This window comes from Pogoniulus pusillus, unplaced genomic scaffold (genome assembly GCF_015220805.1).
Source record: "Pogoniulus pusillus isolate bPogPus1 unplaced genomic scaffold, bPogPus1.pri scaffold_63_arrow_ctg1, whole genome shotgun sequence".
In the NCBI taxonomy this organism is placed as follows: Eukaryota; Metazoa; Chordata; class Aves; order Piciformes; family Lybiidae; genus Pogoniulus; species Pogoniulus pusillus.
Window position 1 is genome coordinate 288,156 of NW_026974713.1, and position 17,546 is coordinate 305,701.

The window sequence follows — 17,546 nt, forward strand, 5'->3', positions numbered from 1 at the left end:
CAAAATACCTAACTCAAAGCGTGACCAAAGCCTGAGCACACAACCACATCTCAGTACACATTTCAATTTCCTGCCACAGCCATCTGAGCAAGACTTCTGCTCACTGCCAAAGCAGGCAGCACATAACAAGCTGGTAGCCAATCAAAAGACCTGTGAGCACACACAAGCAAATGCATGAACAGATATAAGGATGCAAACACATTCATGCCCTAGGCTAACAAATCTCTTTGGCCTTCTCTAGGGTGAATTTCTCTGTGGGATGCAACCAGAGAATTTTCAAGGTTTCCTCTGTCTCTCTTTCTCTCTCCCTCTTTTTGTTTTGTTTTTACATTGTCCCTATCCTACAGTGTTATCTTGAGATACAGAAAAAAAACAGGAAAAAATACCCCATGATATCCCTACCACAAACTCTTAGTCTTAACCACATCAATGCTAGAAATTGATAAACTAAAAATTAAAAACACTGAATCAGTACTGAGAAAAAAACAACAAAACAAAGAAATCCAAGAGGCTGATACATTCCACAGAGCTCTCTGAAAACACCCTGGTGCCCAGGAAAAAGAAAAAACCTTAAATCAACCATCACAAAGAGAGAATCATTAACTTACACACCAAAACAACTCTTACCATAATACTCCATTAGTGCAACTACCAATTACTTAACATGCCATATTTTAACTACCTAAGCCTTATCACCATCACCCTGCTAAAATGACTCCAAAACTTACTGATAATCCATTACAGTTAACAGCTACTTACGATCTTATCCAGTAGGCTCTAAAATCTATTACAATCAGAAGCTAAAAACATCATCAGGATTTTAGTCTGCAAAAGGCTCTCACAAATGCACTCTGTCCCTTTAAGAACGAAGCACTGCTTCTCCACAGAAGATACACTGCCAGAAAGAAGAAAAAGAAGAAAGTGTGGGGGGGGAGTGGGCCCTGCTGCTCCAGCAGGCAGGGAGGTGTGCAGGTGAATCCTGTGGAGGATACAGCTCCCACAGCTTCCATGGATTCCACTGACAAACTGGCCCCTCCCTCGGCCTGCGACCTCACCCCTCTGTGCCCCAAACCCTCCATCTCTGCAGCCGAAAAGTGAGCTCTCTACGCAGGTGGAATTGAGCCGCAGGCACCTCAGGAGATGGTAGTGAAGCACTCAGCACTCCTATGGCATTCGGCTCAGCAGCAGCTACCAACACAAGCCTCTGATTAGGGTGAAATTCCAGCTGTTAGCTGCTGCCTTTGCAGTTCTTTCCCCTGTCTGCTCCTTAAGGGCACATTTACAGCCCCCTCTGGAGCCCTGGCTTCTCAGGTGCTGAACGATCGTTGGTTTGGCACAGCAAAAATAGCTTTGTAAAGTCTGACTGCCCCAAAGGACATCTCTCACAGAGAGCTTCAGAGAAGCTTTGCACCACTGTTTCTTCCTCACCGATCCTCCTCCAGCATCAGATTTACAGCCTGCTCCCGATGCTTACCACCCCCATAAAGCTTCTCCTGCTTTTGCCAGACCTCCACTGTTGAACAGCTGCCTTAAGTCTCTTAGATATCTCCTCCTTTGGCTCCACAGCAGGAACTGCACTAAATCCCCCTCCTTCAGGGGTATCTCCCTTCTTCACACAGGCTGCATTAACGTTTTCACAGCAGCTCTTTCCCATTTCTCACCCCTAATGATTTCTGGATCCACTACCCTACCTCTAATGTAGGCCTGGCTCCCTTCACCAGCAGGCCAGAGCCCTGCTTCCTCCTGCCATCCGCTGCCAGACTCTTCCTCGTCCCGAGAAATCACGTCGGGGGTCACCAGGTGCCAGGTGTGCTCCTCTCTCAGAGTCCCTGCAGGGAAACCACTCTGACATCACCTCCCACCAACGTGGTGGAGAGGTCGATGCCCCTTATGGAAGCTAAGAGTGATGCTTATACAGTGGCTAATACAAGGTGCACAATTCTGACAGGTCACACAGCACAACATGGGCTGTCCACAGGCCTAGAGGCACAGCTCACCCATCGGCCCCCCTCAATCCCCCTCACGCAGCTCAGCTACAGACAACTCAAGGTTCTTTTCTCCTGCAGCTGTGCTCCCTTACCAGAACAACCTAACCTTACCCTTCCTGCTCTCCTTGTTTCAGACTGCTCAAATCTGCCTGAACCCTGACATGCAGAGGTGCAGGACAATTCACTGCTTTCATCTCCTCAAATGCTGACAGATTCTCTTCAACATCTCTCTGGGTGCCATGGGCAGAGGCACTGAGTGCAGCCTCAGCAAGTGGGCTGACCACACCAAGCTGTGTGGTGCAGCAGACAGGTTGAACGGCAGGGTTCCAGCCAGAGGCACCTGGACAGGCTGCAGAGGTGGGCTCAAGCCAACCTCAGGAGGTTCAACAAGACCAAGTGCAGGATCCTGCAGCTCGGACCAGGCAATGCCAAGCACCAATCCAGGCTGGGCAGTGCCAGGCTGGGGAGCAGCCCTGATGAGAGGGACTTGGGGGTGCTGCTGGAGGACAGGCTCAACATGAGCCAGTAGTGTGCACTTGCAGCCCAGAAAGACAAACAGAGCCACAGCTGCAGCACAAGTGCAGCCAGCAGGGCCACAGAGGTAATTCTCCCCCTCTGCTCTATTGAGACCCCACCTGGAGTACTGCATCCAGCTATGGAGCCCCTGGGACAAGAGGGATGTGGAGATGCTGGAGTGTGTCCAGAGCAGGGCCACGAGGATGCTCAGAGGCTGCAGCAGCTCTGCTGTGAGCACAGACTGAAAGAGTTGGGGCTGTGCACACTGGAGAAGAGGAGGCTCCCAGGGGACCTTCTCGTGGCCTGCCAGGAGCTGAGATGGGCTACAAAAGAGCTGGGGAGGGACTTTTTAGGCTGCCAGGGAGTAACAGGACTGGGGAGGATGGAGCAGAGCTGGAGCTGGGGAGTCAGAGTGGAGATAAGGAAGAAGTTCTGCAGCATGAGAGTGGTGAGAGCCTGGAATGGGTTGCTCAGGGAGGGGGTTGAGGCCCCATCTTTGGAGGCGTTTAAGGCCAGGATGGATGAGGCTCTGGGCAGCTTGATCTAGGGTAGGGTGTCCCTGCCCATGGCAGGGGGTTGGCACTGGATGGTCCTTGTGGTCCCTTCCAACCCTGACTGATTCTATGAATTCCTGCACATACATTTTTTCAGCTGGGCCTTGATCCTGTGCCCTTTCTGGGGGAACAAGGCCTAATTCCTGCCTGACCATACCAGACCCTTCCCTCATTCACAGCACATCCATGGCCCTGCTGTCTGTGCTGCCCCACGGCCCTGGGTCCCCCACCTCTGCTGGGGTTGGAAGGGTGGAGTGGGAAATGTTGTGGCTGTGGAAGCATTCAAAGAACAGGGATGAAAGCAGGAGCTCAAAAATGGAAGGACCTGAGACTAAAGGCCAGGAGGAGCTGGAGGCCTGAAGGAAACAGCAACAGGCCAAGGGGGAAGGGTCACATATGAGGGGTGGGGAAGGACCCTGTCTCCTCCTAACACAGGAACTGATGAAAGGGGACAGAGGGAGTGAGAGCTCAGGTGACTCCTGACATGCAGAATGGGGTGGGGTGTGTGGGCAGGAACCCCAAGGGCCAGCTTTGGCAGTGGTGGATGTCAGGACGTGTCAGGGGACTGTCCTGAGCCAGGAAGGCTTTGCCTCTTTGTGCTTCCAGCCTCAGTTGCTGCCTCCACCCTTGCAGGTAGGAACCAGACAGAGCCACACAGCTGCTGAACTAAGCCCTCCCACCCCCTGCAGCCTTCACCCTCCATCTCTCCCATCCATTACCCCATCTGCACTCACTTTCTGCCCTCTCAGACTCCCCAGGGTCCCAACAAGGTCCCAGGCTCAGCCACACAACCAGCACGGCACAGCAGAGGGACCTAGAGTAGAGCACCCTGCAGAAGAAGAAGGGGGAGCTCAAGTGGGCAAGCTGCAGGGCTGGCCCAGGGGAACCTCCTGAGCTTCAACAACAGCAAGTGCAGGCTCCTGCACCTGGGCTGCAACAAGCCTCACAAGCAGCACAGCCTCGAGGAGGAGCCAACAAAAAGCAGGCCTGAAGAAAAGGACTTGGGGTGCTGGGGGACAAGGAGCTGGACAGGAGCAGGCAGTGTGAGCCTGCAGCACGCAAGGCCAATGGCAGCCTGGGCTGCAACAACAGCAGAGAGCAGACTCTGACACTGTGCTCTGCTGACAGCTCACCTGCACTGCTGCATCCAGCCCTCGAGCCCTCAACACAGCAAGGACATGGACCTGATGGACAGGGTCCAGAGGAGGCCATGAGAATGATCAGGGGCTTGGAACAGCTCAGCTCTGAGGACAGGCTGGAGAAGGCTTCAGGCAGACCTAAGAGTGACCTTCCAGGGCCAGAAGGGGCTACAAGACGGCTACAGAGAGACTGCTCCCAAAGGCCTGCAGGGACAGCAGGAGGGCAATGGCTGCAAAGTGGAGCAGATGGAGATTAGAAGGCAGGAACAAGTTCTGCACCAGGAGGCTGCTGCAACACCTCAGGGTGCCCAATGAAGGAGTTGAGGTCCCAGCCCTGGATGTATTCAAGGTGAGGCTCAACAGGGCTCTGGGCAGCCTGATCTAGTGCAGGATGTCCCTGCTGACTGCAGGGGCTTGGACTCAATGACCTCTGCAGGTCCCTTCCAAACCAAACCATTCTATGGTTCCATGCTTCTAAAGGCAGCCTCCAGGGAGAGGCAGAGGAGGAAACAGAGCAGCTGCAGGAGGACTGCTTTCCTACAGGCCTGCCTTGGGCTGTGTAGCAAAGCAGCAAGGAAGGCCAAAGCCCTCTTGCAACTGAAGCTGGCAAAGGAAGGAAAACAGAACAAGAAAGGCTTCTTCAAATCCATCAGCAGGAAAAGGAAGAACAGGGAAGGTGTGGGGGAAGTGCTGGACCAGGAGGCAGCCTGAGAACTGAGGGTGCAGAGAAGGCAGAGCTGCTGAATGCCTTCTGGGCTTCACTCTTTACACCTCAGGCTGAACTCTCCTATGGACTCCAGAGTCTGGATGAAGGAGAGGAAGCCTGCAGGAGGGACTGCCCCTCACTGGTCAGTGCACACTGGCTTAGGGATCAGTTATACAAAATAAATATTCACAAGACCATGGGCCCTGATGAGATGCACCCAAGGGTGCTGAGACAACTGCCTGATGCTATTGCTCTGCCACTCTCCATTGTCATTGCCAAATCAGGGCAGACAGGAGAGGTGCCTGAGGGCTGCAGCAGAGCCAATGGCACTGCAGGCCTCAAAAAGGGCAAGAAAGAGGTTCCAGGGAACTACAGACCAGGCAGCCTCACCTCCAGCCCTGCAAAAATGATGGAGCAGCTCCTGCTGGAGGTCAACTCAAGGCTCTTGGGAGAGAAGAAGCTTATCAGGAGTAGTCAGCATGGATTTACCAAGGGGCAGTCATGCTTCACTAACCTCAGAGCATTCTATGATACCATCACTGAATGGGTAGATTCAGGGAGAGCAGTGGATGGAGTCTGCCTTGACCTTAGCAAGGCCTTTGACACCATCTCCCATGACATTTTAGTGAGCAAGCTGAGGCAGTGTGGGATGGAAGAGCAGGCAGTGAGGGGGGTTAGGAACTGGTTGCAAGAGAGAGTGCAGAGGGTGGTGAGCAATGGTGCCAGTTCCAGCTGGAGAGCTGTGACCAGTGGTGTCCCACAGGGATCAGTGCTGGGGACAGTCCTGGTCAACACCTTCATCAATGACACTGATGAGGGCACAGACAGACAGAGGCTGCTCAGCAAGTTTGCTGCTGACACCAAGCTGGGAGGCTTGGCTGAGACAGCTGCAGGCTGTGCTGCCATCCAGAGAGACCTGGGCAGACTGAGAGCTGGGCACAGAGGAACCAGGTGAAGTTCAACAAGGACAAGGGCAGAGTCCTGCATCTGGGGAGGGATAATAAACTGCACCAGTACAGGCTGGGAGGTGATCTGCTGGAGAGCAGCCCCAAGGAGAGGGACCTGGGGGTCCTGGTGGCTAACAAGTTACCCATGGCACAGCAATGTGCCCTGCTGGCCAAGAAGGACAATGGCATCCTGGGGTGTATTAGGCAGAGTGTGTCCAGAAGATCAAGGGAGGTTCTCCTCCACCTCTACTCTGTCCTGCTGAGACCTCATCTTGAATATTGTGTTCAGTTTTGGGCTCCCCAGTTGAAGAGGGACAGGGATCTGCTGGTTAGAGCCCAAGGGAGAGCTGTGAGGATGAGGGGACTGGAGGGCATGGCCTGTGAGGAGAGGCTGAGGGATCTGGGGCTGCTTAGTCTGGAGAAAAGAAGACTGAGAGGGGATTGGATAAATAAGTATCTGGAGGCTGCCAGGATGGGGGGGACAGGCTCTGCTCACTGCTCCCTGGGATAGCACAAGGAGCAATGGGTGTAAGCTGCAGCACAGGAGGCTCTGCCTCAACACAAGGGGGAACTTTACTGCAAGGGTCACAGAGCACTGCCACAGGCTGCCCAGAGAGGCTGTGGACTCTCCTTCTCAGGAGACTTTCAAGGCCTCTCTAGATGTGTTCCTCTGTGATCTGTGTCAGATAGGATTGTCCTGCTCTGGCAGGGGGGATTGGACTCTTTGGGTCCCTTCCAACCCCTAACATCCTCTGAGCCTGTGACAATGAAGAGGCCAAGGCCAAGGAGGAGCAGAACAAGAAGAATGCTTAAAAAGCTTTCCAACTGCCTGGAAAAACAACCCAAATCCCTTCCCAGCTCAGCAGAAACTCACACAAATGCTTGGGCAGCTCGGAAAAGCTCTCAGCAGGGAACTCTGCAGTCACTTTCCAGGCTCACTCATGTCTTTGGCACTCTGCACAAAGGCTTCAACAGCTTTGCAGCTGCCCTCAGCATGTCCAGCACAGCTCTGTGCCCACAGAATGCCAGCCTGGAAGGGACACCAAGGACCTTCTGCTCCCACCTTGCCAGCTGACATCACACTTGCCATCAGCTGGACCAGCCCCTGACAAGAGCACTCTTACAGCTGCCCCGGCCAGGGGAATCCAACACTGCCCTTGGGAGATGATTCCAGGGCCTCACTGAGAGGCAGAAATTTTTCCTTCTGCACTGCAGCCTTCCAGTTCAGCTCAGTTCCTGCAGCAGCTACTTCACAGCTGCCCCTTGAGCATCACAAACTCTGAGGCACAGCTGCAGGCCAAAACAACTCTCCTGCAACTTCCAATCTGATAAAAGCTCCAATTTTACCTTCAAGGCAGGGGCCAAGCTCCAACCCAGCCCTAACACAGCTCTCACCCAGCTCTCCAACATTGCTTATTTACAGTTTCACTCCACTGAACTTCTGCTGAGTGTCCAGATCCAAGCATTCACAGAATTGTTTGGGCTGCAAGGGAACCCAAAGCTCAGAGAGCTCCAAACCCCTGCCATAGCCAGGGACACCTGCTACCAGACCAGGCTGCTCAAAGCCTCATCCAAACTGGCCCTCAACACCTCCAGGGCTGGGGAATCCACCACCTCCCTGGGCACCCTGTTCCAGTCCCTCAACACTCATGCTGTAAAGAAATTCTCCCTCATCTCCAACCTAAGCCTCCCCTGCCACACTTCCAGGCCAGTTCCTCTCCCTTCCATCACCTGACACTGGCAAGAACAGACCAACCTCACCTCACTGCAACCTCCTCTCAAGGACAGGGCAATCAGCTCTCCCCTCAGCCTCCTCTTCTCCACACTCAACACCCTCAGCTCCCTCAGATGCTCCTCCACAGCCCTGCCCTCCACACCCTTACACACCTTTCCTGTCCTTCTCTGCACCTGCTCCAGGCCCTCAACGACCTTCTTCCACTCACTGCCTCGACACTGACCCCAGCATTCACCCTGCGGCCTCATCAGGGCCCAGGACAGGGGCACAATCCTGCCCTGGGCCTGCTGCCCACACCACTGCTCAGCCTTGCACACCACTGCAATTGCTGCAGCCACTTTCACCAATCATTTCCTGCCTTTGACAGCTCAGCAGGCAGCAAAGAGCACAGCTGCAATTTCTTGCTCTGCTTCTCAAGCTCCTCCAAGGAAACCTCACAACTTCTTGCAAACAAAACCACTCAGGACAGCCTGACCCCACTCCAGTCAAACACTGCACTCAAATCAAAAACAAGGCCTCAGCCACAAGCACACTCTGGACATCTCATCCTGCTCTCAATGCTCCCTGCTCTTCTTCCACACAGCATTTCTCCATCTCCACACCAACAGCAGCAGGGCACAGTGCTCCTGACAGCACAGGGGACAAAAGCTCTGCACAGCTATCAGCCTGCAGGCAAACAGCAAAGGCTCCACCTGACCTCACTCTCTTTGTGGGCAGGAAACCTTGAGAGGAACTGAACAGAAGCCTAAAAGCTGTCAGCAAATCTTTCTGCCTAAGGAGATGGAGCCTAACAACTCCCAGACACCCACTCTGCACATGGCTGCCTCCTGCCTGCTGCAGCAGGGAAATGCACTCAGGCTCAGCTTTAACAGCCTGTTGGGCCTTTGCCTGGGGCCTTGCTTGCTGCTCTACAGCAACTGCACCAGAAAACACTCTGCAGGCTCCCTCAGCTGGAAGCACATCAAACCCAAACACACAAATGCCTCCACACACACCACTGGAAATCCCCAGCAGGACTCAGCCTAACATGCACAAAGAGCCTACTGCAGACAGGGCAATCTTCCTCCTGCCCACAGCTGCCAGCTCAACTCACACCTTCCTGACACAAATCACTCCACATGTGCCTGACACCCTCCCTCCAGGGCTCCAAGGCCAGGCCACATAAGGCCTCAAGCAGACTGCTCCACTGCAAGGTTGCCCTGCCCACAACTGGAGGATCCCTCAGGTCCCCTCCAAGCCAAACCATTCCATGACTCCAGCATCAAACACAGGACACACAACACCCACAACAACAGGCCTCACATGGACAAGCATTTGGCAGCTCCCTTTGCACAGACCCAGACCACCACTCATGCACACCACCAGAGCACACTCCAAGAACAAAGCTCTCTCCAACACCAGTGGCTACCATCACAGCAGAAGGGACCAGCCCACACTCCTCAGCAGCTTTCAGCATCTCCCTCTTCTCCCAGTGCTCAGGACCATCCCTCCTGCCTCCATTCAACTGCCCTCAGCTCCCAGCTGCACACAGCAAGACTCAGAAGAAAGCTAATCAGCACTGGAAAGCTCAGCACAAAGCCACTGCAGCAGAGGCACTGAACACAGCATCTGACTTCTCAGATGGGGACAAGATCTCAGCCTGCTCAGAAAGCACTCCACCACCTCTGCCTGCACACCTCAGACACTCTGGAGCACAGCTACGACTTTCTCAGCCTGGCACACACAGGGGAAACAAAGCCCAGCACGGGGGGGTGCTGGCTCTGACTCACCACCAGCATCTCTCCTACAGAGACAGGCTGAGAGAGCTGCAGCTGCTCAGCCTGCACAAAAGCAGCTCTGCGCTCTCCTTGCAGCCTGCATCTCAACTTCTCAAGGGCACTTACAGGCAGGCTGGGCAGGGACTGTGCACAAGGGCCTGTGGGGATAGGACATCAGGCAGTGCATTCCAACTGGAGCAGGGCAGAGTTAGGCTGCACAGCAGGAGCAAGTTCTGCACAAGGAGCCTGCTGATGCTCTGCAACAGCCTGCCCAGGGAGTTGCTCAAGGCTCCAGCCCTGCACACAGTACACATCACAGATCATCTGCTCCTGAGCAGCCTCCTATAGCTGCACCCGGCCCTGCTCACTGCCACGAGGTGCACAAGATCACCTCTGAGGGGCACTTCCAACACGATGCCATCTGGCCAAGTCTTGCACCAAACACAAACTGCACCATCAAGCCCTGCAACAGCCTGCCCAGGCCACTGCTGCACTCCCTCACCCTGCAGCTCCTCAACAGCTCTGCAGCTCTCATGCTCAGGGACAGGCCTCAGTGCTCACCTGCCACTGCTCAACCCACCAGCTCCACTCTGCCAGCTTCAAGCCTTTGGCCACACCAAACTATGCTCTCATTCTAACAACTCCAACAGCAGCAGCAAGCTCCACAACCCTCATGCTTCACACCAAAAACACCAACTCCAGAGATGCAGCCCAAGGCAGAGGACAGCTTTTATTGCTAGGGATTCCTGTGCCACCAGCTTGGCAAAAGCTAAACCCTTTCAGCTCTCCACTTCTGCCTGCAAGAGCACACACAGGCTCCTCAGACCCTCTCAAAGCAGCTAAACACAAACTCTCCACACCAGGCTGGAAACCATTGGCAGTGCAAAGGCAACTTACAGCAGGAACTGCACAGAGCACTACAACAGCAGCTGAGATACACAAGGCCAGAGTCTGCCTTGGACACCACTCTCCAACAGACCTCCTCAACCCAAAGCTTCCCAGACATAGTCCACCTCAGACAGTTCTCCAAACTCCTTCTCAGGACAAAGCTCTCCAAAACCTCCCTCCAAATCAGGACAAACCCCAGGCCTCCATGACCCCTCCCCACCACTCCTCTCTATCTCCCCCATAACAAAACAAATTGAAGCAGCACAAAATGAGCTCAGACAAGGGCAAAGGCAGACTGCAAACCTCCTGCACAGAGCACAGATGAGGTCCACACTGCCAAGGCAGAGAGTCAGGCAGAAGAAAACTGAGAGTGCAGCCACTTTGTAGGGGCAGTGCATGCAGGATTATGGCAATGAAATAACACAGATGACACTGCCTGCTCCACCTCCTGCACTCCCTGGCCCCAGGAGGACTGCACTTGGCAGCTGCACACAGCCCACTTCTTAAACCCAGAACAATCCCTCCAGAAGCAGCTTCACCTGGAACAAAAGGACCTGAAAGGGTCTGCAAGAAAACTGGGCAGGGACATTGCACAAGGGCCTGGAGTGGTAGGATAATGCAGAACGGATTGAGGCTGCAAGAGGGAAGACCCAGACTGGACACGAGGAAGAAATTCCACACAGTCAGCCTGGGAACACACTGCAGCAGCCTGCCCTGGGAGGTTGGGAGTTTCCTCCCGAGAGGTCTTCAAGCCCACACTGGATGAGGCCTTCAGCAATCTGGGCTGCTGGCAGGTGGCCCTGCACATGGCAGACAGTTGCAACTGGGTGACATTTAAGGGCACTTCCAGCACAAACCATCACAGCAATACAGCCAATGGGCACAAACTGCACAGTTCAAGCTAAGCAACCCCAAATGAGCCAGGAAGGAGCAGGCTGAGGCAGTGGAAGGCAGCAAACAGCTCAACCTCAGCTGCTGGACAGAGCCACAGCTCTTCACAACTCCTAAAGGCCTCTAAAGCCTCATTAACTGCTTCCAAACTCCTCCCAGTTCCTGAATACACCTCAAGATGCATTCAACTCTCTCAACAGCACTGCAGACACTTGCCTGAGTTCTGCCTTTCACAAACTCTTCCAACAGGCCTGAAAATCACCAAATCAGCTTAGAAAACTCACCAGAAGTTGTTAAAACCTTTCTGCAACTCTTCCAACTCCTTCTGTAGAGACTTCAAGGACTTTATGGCTCTCCTTAAGCCTTCCACACCCTTCAGTAAAGATGAAATAGGCTGAAAGCTGCATTGAAAATCATCAACATCTATTTAAATCTCTTGAAGGTCTCTCAAACCTCATCACAAACCTCTCAAACCTCACACAACTTCCTCAAACAGAAACAAATCCCTTCAGAGCTGATCCACAATTCTTCACATCTCATTCCAATCTCTTCAGCAGCTCTCCACAAGTCACACAAAGTAATGCTCAAGAGAGACTCTCCAGGCTCATTCATCTGTTTGGCACTCTTCAAATGCACTCAGACAGGTCTCAAACTGCCCTAGAAGCCATCAACATCTCTGTACAGCTCTCACACCCCCTCAGAAACTCATTCAAAAGCTCCAAAAGCCTTAGGACTTCATAAAACAACCCAAAGAGGCTTTAAAATCTCCTTTCCGACGCTTGAAGGTTTTCAGCAGTTTTATGGCACTCAAACTGCTTTGTACAAATTACTTCAACACCATCAAAACCTCTCCAAACATCACCAAAAAGGGCTGAACATGACCACAACAGCTGCAAAAGGCATTTAAAAAAAAAAAAGCCTGAAACTGGACAAAAGAGCTGAAAAAAATCATTTAAAAATGCCTGGAAATGTTTAAAATATCTTCAAAAAAATCATTAAAAAGGCTAGAAAATATTTAAGAAAAAAATATTATAAAACAAAGCAAAAAAATCTTTGAAACATTTCAAAGGACTCAAAATCATGAAAACATCTTTGAAAAAGATCAGGAAAAAGGCCTGGAAGAGTTCATAAAAGCTTCAGAAGTCATTGAAAGTGACTAAGAAGAACCAAAATCCCCTCCAAAGCCTCACTCCAGGCCCTGCCCAACGCCTGCAAACTGATTGTGCACAGCTCTCACACAGCTTCTGCCTCTGCCACTCTCCAGCAGCCTTCACAAACCCCTCCCGAGCCTCACCACTGCCTCACAAAGCCTCACCAGCTGCTGCCAACGCCTGCAGCTGACCAAACCCTCCGCAGAAGCCCTTCCAAGCCCCTGCCGCTGCCCAAACCCCCTCACCACGCACCCAAACCTCTCGCCCGGAGCCTCACACACACTCGCACCACTCTGCGCCTCCTCAGCCCCGCACACAGCCGCAACACAAAGCGCCAAAAGCTCTCCCCAGCTCCTCACAGCCTCGCACAAACTCCCCACAGCTCCACAGAACCTCCGCACAGCTCTCGCCACAACCTCCCTGCCCACACAGCCTCAGCCCCTCCCGCCCAGCCCTGCCCCTGCCCCTGCCCCGCACCACACACACCATGGCGCCGGCCCCACCCCAACGCCAACTCCCGCCCTGCCCCGCGCCGCCCCGGGGCCCTGCCACACACTTCCGCCTCCGCTCCCGCCGCCCTCAGCCCCTCCCGGCCCCAGCCCCGCTCCTCTCACCCACGCCCGACCCACACAGCCCCAGCCCCGCTCCGCTCCCGCCGCCCTCAGCCCCTCCCGGCCCCAGCCCCGCTCCTCTCACCCACGCCCGACCCACACAGCCCCAGCCCCGCTCCGCTCCCGCCGCCCTCAGCCCCTCCCGGCCCCAGCCCCGCTCCTCTCACCCACGCCCGACCCACACAGCCCCAGCCCCGCTCCGCTCCCGCCGCCCGCAGCCCCTCCCGGCCCCAGCCCCGCTCCTCTCACCCACGCCCGACCCACACAGCCCCAGCCCCGCTCCGCTCCCGCCGCCCTCAGCCCCTCCCGGCCCCAGCCCCGCTCCTCTCACCCACGCCCGACCCACACAGCCCCAGCCCCGCTCCGCTCCCGCCGCCCTCAGCCCCTCCCGGCCCCAGCCCCGCTCCTCTCACCCACGCCCGACCCACACAGCCCCAGCCCCGCTCCGCTCCCGCCGCCCTCAGCCCCTCCCGGCCTGCCCGCTCTCGGCTCCCCCCGGCCCCGCAGCCCCTCCCGGTGCCGCTCTCGGCTCCCCCAGGCCCCGCAGCCCCTCCCGGTGCCGCTCTCGGCTCCCCCAGGCCCCGCAGCCCCTCCCGGTGCCGCTCTCGGCTCCCCCAGGCCCCGCAGCCCCTCCCGGTGCCGCTCTCGGCTCCCCCAGGCCCCGCAGCCCCTCCCGGTGCCGCTCTCGGCTCCCCCAGGCCCCGCAGCCCCTCCCGGTGCCGCTCTCGGCTCCCCCAGGCCCCGCAGCCCCTCCCGGTGCCACTCTCGGCTCCCCCAGGCCCCGCAGCCCCTCCCGGCTCCTCTCCCCCGCCACCCCTCACGCTCCCGCAGCTCTCTCACCGCAGCGCTGCCCGCGCACACCACAGCCTCTGCTCCAGCGCTCCCACGACGCTGCCCAGCACCAGCCAAAATGGCGCTCACGCCCCTGGGGCCGGAGCCCACAGCGCCCTTGGGGGCGGGGCCGCTCTGCCCACGCCTCCCATTGGCTCTGGCTGCCAGCTCTGGGCGGGGCCTTGCCGCACCTGCGCCCCCTTGCGCTCGGCGCCGGAGGGGCGGGAGGGAGCCCTGGGCTCAGGCTGCCCAGGGGGGAGGCTGTGGGGCTCGGGGGGGGCTGTGGCTCTGGGGGGTTCTGACACCTCCGCAACCTCTCTGCACAGCTCTGCAGAAGGCCCAGCACGAGGAGCAGGCACTGTGGGGCCAGGCCCAGGGGCTGAGGCAGGAGCACCCCTGGCTGCTGGCCCAGCACTGCCAACTGCAGTGTGACTTTTCTGTGACTTGTGGAAAGTTGCTAGAGAGATAGGAAGGAGATGTGAAGAATTGTGGATCAGCTCTGAAGGGATTTGTTGCCTGTTGAGGTAGTTTGAGGAACTTGTGTGAGGTTTGAGATGAGGTTCTAGAGGCCTTCAAGAGATTTAAAGAGATCTTGATTATTTTCAATGCAGCTTTAAGTCTGTTTTGGCCTTTCTGAAGGATGTGGAAAGCTTAAGGAGACCCAGAAAGTCCTTGAAGTCTCTACAGAAGGAGTTGGAAGAGTTGCAGAAAGGTTTTAATAATTCTGGAGAGTTTTCTAAGCTGTTTTGGTGATTTTCAGGCCTGTTGGAAGAGTTTGTCAAAGGCAGAACTCAGGCAAGTGTCTGCAGTGCTGTTGAGAGAGTTGAATGCAGCTGCGGTTGATCTGTTTGCTGCCTTCCATTGTCCCCAGCCTGCTTCTTCCTGGCTCCTTTGCTGTTGCTCAGCTTGACCTGTACAGTTTGTGCCTTTTGGCTGCATTGCTGTAATGGTTTGTGCTGGAGGGGCCCTTAAATGTCACCCAGTGGCAACTGTCTGCCATGTGCAGGGCCACCTGCCGGCAGCCCAGATTGCTGAAGGCCTCATCCAGCCTGGGCTTGAAGACCTCTGGGGAGGGGAACTCCCAGCCTCCCTGGGCAGCCTGCTGCAGTGTCTGCCCAGGCTGACTGTGTGGAATTTCTTCCTAGTGTCCAGTCTGAGTCTTCCCTCTTGCAGCCTCAATCCATTCTGCCTTATCAGTCCAGGCCCTTGTGCAAAGTCCCTGCCCAGCTTTCTTGCAGGCCCTTTCAGGTCCTTTTCTTGCATATGAAGCTGCTTCTTGAGGGATTGTTCTGGGTTTCAGAACTGGTATGTGTGGAACTGCCAAGTGCAGTCCTCCTTGGGCCAGGGAGTCCAGGAGGTGGAGCAGGAAGTGTCACATGTGGTATTTCATTGCCATAATCCTGCGTGCACTGCCCCTACAAAGTGGCTGCACTCTCAGTTTTCTTCTGCCTTTGCAGTGTGGACCTCCTCTGTGCTCTGTGCAGGAGGTTTGCAGGCTGCCTTTGGCCTTGGCTGATCTCATTTTTTGCGCTTCAATTTGTTTTGTTGTGGGGGAGGTAGAGAGGAGTGGTGGGGAGGGGTCATGGAGGCCTGGGATTTGTCCTGGTTTGGAGGGAGGTTTTGGAGAGCTTTGTCCTGAGGAGGTGTTTGGCGACCTGTGTCTGAGGTGGACTATGTCTGGAAAGCTTTGGGCTGAGGAGGTCTGTTGGAGAGTGGTGACCAAGGCAGACTCTGGCCTTGTGTATCTCAGCTGCTGTTGTAGTGCTCTGTGCAGTTCCTGCTAAGAGTTGCCTTTGCACTGCCAATGGATTCCAGCCTGGTGTGGAGAGTTTGTGTTTAGCTGCTTTGAGAGGGTCTGAGGAGCCTGTGTGTGCTCTTGCAGGCAGAAGTGGAGAGCTGAAAGGGTTTAGCTTTTGCCAAGCTGGTGGCACAGGAATCCCTAGCAATAAAAGCTGTCCTCTGCCTTGGGCTGCATCTCTGGAGTTGGTGTTTTTGGTGCGTGAAGCATGAGGGTTGTGGAGCTTGCTGCTGCTGTTGGAGTTGTTAGAATGAGAGCATAGTTTGGTGTGGCCAAAGGCTTGAAGCTGGCAGAGTGGAGCTGGTAGGTTGAGCAGTGGCAGGTGAGCACTGAGGCCTGTCCCTGAGCATGAGAGCTGCAGAGCTGTTGAGGAGCTGCAGGGTGAGGGAGTGCAGCAGTGGCCTGGGCAGGCTGTTGCAGGGCTTGATGGTGCAGTTTGTGTTTGGTGCAAGACTTGGCCAGATGGCATCGTGTTGGAAGGGCCCCTCAGAGGTGATCTTGTGCACCTCGTGGCAGTGAGCAGGGCCAGGTGCTGCCAAAGCAGGCTTCTTGGGAGCACATGAGCTGTGATGTGGAATGTGTGCAGGGCTGGAGCCTTCAGCACCTGCCTGGGCAGGCTGTTGCAGAGTGTCAGCAGGCTCCTTGTGCAGAACTTGCTCCTGCTGTGCAGCCTAACTCTGCCCTGCTCCAGTTGGAATGCACTGCCTGATGTCCTATCCCCACAGGCCCCTGTGCACAGTCCCTGCCCAGCCTGCCTGTAAGTGCCCTTGAGAAGTTGAGATGCAGGCTGCAAGGAGAGCCCAGAGCTGCTTTTGTGCAGGCAGAGCAGCTGCAGCTCTCTCAGCCTGTCTCTGTAGAAGAGGTGCTGGTGGTGAGTCAGAGACAGTCCCCCCTGTGCTGGGCTTTGTTTCCCCTGTGTGTGCCAGGCTGAGGAAGTCGTTGCTGTGCTCCAGAGTGGCTGAGGTGTGCAGGCAGAGGTTGTGGAGTGCTTTCTGAGCAGGCTGAGATCTTGTTCCCAGCTGAGAAGTCAAATGCTGTGTTCAGTGCCTGTGCTGTCTCTGCTGCAGTGGCTTTGTGCTGAGCTTTCCAATGCTGAGCATCTCTCTTCTGAGTCTTGCTGTGTGCAGCTGGGAGCTGAGGGCAGTTGAATGGAGGCAGGAGGGATGGTCCTGAGCACTGGGAGAAGAGGGAACTGCTGAAAGCTGCTGAGGAGTGTGGGCTGGTCCCTTCTGCTGTGATGGTAGCCACTGGTGTTGGAGAGAGCTTTGTTCTTGGAGTGTGCTCTGGTGGTGTGCATGAGTGGTGGTCTGGGTCTGTGCAAAGGGAGCTGCCAGATGCTTGTCCATGTGAGGCCTGTTGTTGTGGGTGTTGTGTGTCCTGTGTTTGATGCTGGAGTCAGGGAATGGTTTGGCTTGGAGGGGACCTGAGGGATCCTCTAGTTGTGGGCAGGGCAACCTTGCAGTGGAGCAGTCTGCTTGAGGCCTTATGTGGCCTGGCCTTGGAGCCCTGGAGGGAGGGTGTCAGGCACATGTGGAGTGATTTGTGTCAGGAAGGTGTGAGTTGAGCTGGCAGCTGTGGGCAGGAGGAAGATTGCCCTGTCTGCAGTAGGCTCTTTGTGCATGTTAGGCTGAGTCCTGCTGGGGATTTCCAGTGGTGTGTGTGGAGGCATTTGTGTGTTTGGGTTTGATGTGCTTCCAGCTGAGGGAGCCTGCAGAGTGTTTTCTGGTGCAGTTGCTGTAGAGCAGCAAGCAAGGCCCCAGGCAAAGGCCCAACAGGCTGTTAAAGCTGAGCCTGAGTGCATTTCCCTGCTGCAGCAGGCAGGAGGCAGCCATGTGCAGAGTGGGTGTCTGGGAGTTGTTAGGCTCCATCTCCTTAGGCAGAAAGATTTGCTGACAGCTTTTAGGCTTCTGTTCAGTTCCTCTCAAGGTTTCCTGCCCACAAAGAGAGTGAGGTCAGGTGGAGCCTTTGCTGTTTGCCTGCAGGCTGATAGCTGTGCAGAGCTTTTGTCCCCTGTGCTGTCAGGAGCACTGTGCC

At 55.5% G+C, this 17,546-nt stretch overlaps 2 protein-coding genes across 7 annotated transcripts in view; one reads left to right on the top strand and one right to left on the bottom strand.

Moving 5' to 3' along the window:
• LOC135174397 (zinc finger protein 271-like) overlaps nt 1–13,945 on the bottom strand; it is a 217,439-nt gene extending 203,494 nt beyond the window's left edge. The window contains exons 1-5 of one of the 6 annotated variants that reach the window (XM_064141676.1): nt 13,724–13,945; nt 11,406–11,494; nt 3,793–3,887; nt 1,692–1,829; nt 843–895 (exon numbers count right to left, since the gene is read on the bottom strand). The gene's annotated coding sequence lies outside the window, so the exon portion shown is untranslated. Of the gene's footprint in view, nt 1–842; nt 896–1,101; nt 1,205–1,691; nt 1,830–3,792; nt 3,888–9,309; nt 10,770–11,405; nt 11,523–13,723 lie in introns of those variants that run through there. The other 5 variants (XR_010301866.1, XR_010301867.1, XR_010301869.1 and 2 more) reach the window with 5 other exon arrangements.
• The window catches only part of LOC135174396 (zinc finger protein 850-like), a 393,382-nt gene that overhangs the window by 101,081 nt on the left and 274,755 nt on the right, over nt 1–17,546 (top strand).